The 4,463-nt window shown below is 41.8% G+C and overlaps 1 pseudogene; it reads left to right on the top strand.

The window, feature by feature from the left end:
• Positions 1 to 2,334: 2,334 nt before the first annotated feature.
• On the top strand, positions 2,335 to 2,923 carry LOC107151956 (annotated as a pseudogene).
• The last annotated feature ends 1,540 nt before the right edge of the window (positions 2,924 to 4,463 follow it).

The raw sequence follows: 4,463 nt of genomic DNA on the forward strand, positions 1-4,463 counted from the left end.
AAAAAAAAAAAAAATATATATATATATATATATATATATATATATATATATATTTTTTTTTTTTTTTAAAGAATTTTGGGGGTTGTTATAAATAACTGTGAAGGGAAAGCGAGAAACGAGATGTAAGCAAGAAATGAAAGACCAGGCAAGAGATACACATAAAAGGCCATCTCCCTATATTGGAGAGAGGAAAACAGAGTTGGGTTCTGGGACTTCTATGGGGCAGGCTCTGGAATTCGAGTCAGGTGGATCCTAATGCGGGCAGTTAGGGTTTGGGTTGGTATGAGGGTGTAATAAGCCTTTCTCAGAAACACCCCTGAGTGGAAAGTGAAACTTTTTCCTTAAAATGGTGACTGTCGTCCAGATGCTAAGCAAGGACCTTATAAACTGGTATAACCTTTAATGGTAAATCCCTTAGTATTGATCAGTGTGATCATCATATATTATTTTAGCACCTTTGTTGTAAAGGCACCATGTTTACAGCATATAAAGATATATTAAGTGCACCTTCCTGTGCCGAACTAAAAATCTAATGTGGCAAGAAAGACAATAGGCTAAGCTATCTGAGTGGCACAAAGAAAGAGTGGCACTGAGAGAAAGCCATTATTAAGTGCTATAACAAATTAGTGTTTTGTAGAGAATGAACCTGATCTGACCCTTGAATAAAGGGTCAAATGAGCGTAAGGAAAACCAAATATTTTAGTGATGGATGCTATATGAATGTTATATGATTTGTTGTGAAATATTATTTTAAAACTGGGCTTCAAATTTTCTTACAGACATTAAAGATGGTCAAATGGCACTTCATTGAGTCCTGCTATGTGCAAAACATTATGCAAGGGAGAGTGGGAGAGGAATGGGAGTATCCCTGCCCTACAACCGATTACGACATAATGGAGACTACAAACATGTAAATACCTAATAACAAGCAGATGAAGGAAGCTCAGAGAGCCAGAACTCCAAGATTACAGCAAAGACTTCCTGACTGCCACTGAATATCATCCATTCCAGTTTTCTCATTTTTTAAATATTATTTTTTAGTTGTAGTTGGACCCTATATATTTATTTATTTTTTATGTGGTGTTGGGGATTGAACCCAGGGCCTCACCCATGCTAGGGGAGCGCTCTACTGCTAAGCCACAATCCTAGCCCCCCAGTTTTCTCATTTTATAAATGAGGCAGCTGAGGTCTATAAAAAAACTTGATTAAATAATAGGACTTTTTTTTCACTCATTCCTTTAATGAGAAAAGCACTTATGTGAAAGTTTTATTGTAATTGGTCCCTTTAGACATTTCTTAGACTTCATATTTCATGACTAATCCAGGACATCATATCTGGAGCAGAAAGTTAGCACTGATGTAATTAAGTGATCTGTGAAATTTTTGCTACTCATTTCACCATCCCCATTCTTAGCGTAACAATTTTATTCATGCCAGTTAAAATGAACCTTTCTTACTGAAGAATGTTAACACTATCAAATACAACAATACATAAGAAATTTTAAATTACTATTTCTTAGTATATCTTACCCTTTTTTCCAAGCTAACTCTAAATGATACCTGACTAGATTTGGTAATATACTTCGAATAGAGATACGTGGTTTTCAAGTTAGGAACCTTAGAAGAACTAACATTATTTTGCCTCTAAGTACTAACTTAGTAGTAGTCTAACACATAACAAAATCAGATTTTGCTTCAATTTATCAAATCAAGCTTCTACAATGAGTACCATTTCATACTGGACACTAAAACACACAATAGTAGTAAGAAGACCTAATGCTAGGGGCTGGGGTTGTGGCTCAGAGGTAGAGTGCTTGCCTGGTATGCATGAGGCACTGGGTTCGATCCTCCGCACTTCATAAAGTAAAATAAAGACATCGTGTTCACCTATAAATAAAATAAATATTTAAAAAAATAATAAAAAAAAAAAAGACCTGATCCTATGCTCTCATGTTGCTTATCACATAGTGGACAGTAGCTAGCTACTCAAGAGATTGAGGCAGGAGTATCACAAGTTTCAGGCAGCATGAGCAAGTTAGCAATACCCTGTCTCAAAATTAAACAGCCAGGCAAGGCCTGTAATCCCAGTGGCTCCGGAGCCTGAGACAGGAGGAACATGATATCAAAGCCAGCCTCAGCAATTTAGCAAGGCCCTAAGCAACAAAAAAAGGCTGGGGCTGGGGCTGGAGTTGAGTGATTAAGCGCCCCTGAATTCAATCCCTGATACAAAATAAACAAGTAAATAAGAATTAAAAACAGGCTCTCTGTTCCTCCCCGTTCGACAGGCAGCCGCATCCGCTCCTCTAGTGCAGTGTCAGGCGTCCCTGAGACACGATGTTAAAGGTTGGAGTGAACATTTGCCCATATTGGGCACCTGGTCATCAGGCCTGCTTTCAACTCTGGCAAAGTGGATTTAGTTGCCATCAATGATCCCGTCATTGACCTTCAACTGTAAGGTCTACATGTTTCAGTATGATTCTACCTATGGTAAATTCAATGGCACAGTCAAGGCTGAGAACAGGAAGCTTGTCGTCTATGCAAGGTCCATCTCAATCTTCCAGGAGCAAGATCCCACCAATATCAAAAGGGGTGATGCTGGTGCTGAATATATTGTGGAGTCCACTGGTGTCTTCACTACCATGGAGAAAGCCGGGGCTCACTTGAATGGTGGTGCCAAAAGTATCATCATCTCTGCCCCTTATGCTGATGCCCCCATGTTTGTGATGGGCATGAACCATGAGAAGTATCAACTTTCTCAAGATCATCAACGATGCCTCCTGTGCCACCAACTGCTTAGCCCCCCTGGCCAAGATCAACCATGACAACTTTGGCATTGTAGAAAGACTCATGACCATATGCCACATTCCAGCTGCAGCAAAATAACTGGGGGGTGACGAGCAACTTGTGTAGATTGATACAGCAGGAGTAGGAGCCGTTTATTGTAGCACAGGAGGGATATATATACATTACACACAGCTTATCTTAATTAACATAAACTAGATACAGCAGTCAACCAATAAGGAATCTCCACACTTAATGGCTCGCGATACTTCACAAACCACTCCCTCTGGCAAAATGCCAGGCGCCACCTTGACTTGTTTACAGACCCTAACATTTCCCCCTTTTGTTTAATTTAAATAACGACCATAGTGGTTTTTACACAAACGCCATGAATAATCTGCTACAAGCAGAAGGGGAGGATACAAAATACCACAATACCAAGCCAATTGATGGCTCCATGCAAGAAGCCCTTGGAAAAATTATACCAGCAATGACACTGTTAGCAAAGATACCGAGTTACAATTTGTTATAGATTACAGTTTGTTGTCTCAGTCCAGGTAAAGCAGTGTCTCAATAGATTAACTCACAGTCCAGGTAAATCACAGTCCAGGTAAGTTCACAGTCCAGGTAAGTTCTGCAGGCAGCTAGCTTGATCCGAAGTCTCGTCCATTTTTCAGCCGAAGTTTTGTCCGGTTTTCAGCAACACTGGAAATTCTTCCACCCTCACCGGCACTGGGACGAAGGCAGGAACTCTGGCAATGATGCTAAAGAAAATCCTGTAGTATTCCAGCAGGCACTAAGAAAACAATCTTCTGAACAATTTAGTACATTATCTCAAGGTTTTCTTTACATTTGAAATAATCCTTAATAGTGCTCATTATTCATTAGCTTCCAGGTGTGGGAGAACCATTGTAGTTACTGGCCTTGGAAATTATCAAACTGCAGCGTCCTGGGCAGCCCCAGATGGCCCCGGGGAGAGTCCGGGGAGTGTTCCGGACTCAAACTGCCACTGGGTACAGGGAGCAAGAGCCTTCGAGACTGTGCCTCCGGGTCAGGTTTGGATTTGGGCTCTCGCAGTGGCGTTCCGCTCCCCGGGAGGGGGGGAGGGCAGGGAAGAGCCGGCTGCCGCAGCTTGGAAAGTCCTTGCTGCACCATGACTGGCTCGCGCATGTGGCAGCCGCCGCGCCGATTCATGTACCCTCCGGTAACGAAAAGTATTCAGTAATAGCCTTTTGTTGCAACTTTTTTCCTGATAATCCTTCTTCTTCTGAACTTTCTTTTTCTTTCTGACTAGAGTTCCTGGGCTTTTATCAACACATGCCCTAACTATTCTTGTTTCCATTGGGGTGGCTCTTTTCCTTATCAATTTACCTAACACCCCTTCCATATTTTCATCACAAAGACAATACAATACACTGAGACAAAACAAGACACAAACATACTGCATCAATCTTCTCCATTTTTCCTCTCGCCCTATCTGTCTAGGGACGAGCAGATTTGCTCCTGTCCTATCTAGGGACCGGCAGCTTTTTTTTGTCACTTACCCCCAGTGTCCCGGGGCTCCCGGTACGGGCCACCATCTGCCGCAGTCCGGCTGCAGCAAACTAACTAACTGGGGGGTGACGAACAACTTGTGTACATTGATACAGCAGGAGTGGGAGCCGTTTATTGTAGGACAGGAG

The sequence above is a fragment of the Marmota marmota genome, unplaced genomic scaffold (assembly GCF_001458135.2).
Source record: "Marmota marmota marmota unplaced genomic scaffold, marMar, whole genome shotgun sequence".
Taxonomy (NCBI): Eukaryota; Metazoa; Chordata; class Mammalia; order Rodentia; family Sciuridae; genus Marmota; species Marmota marmota.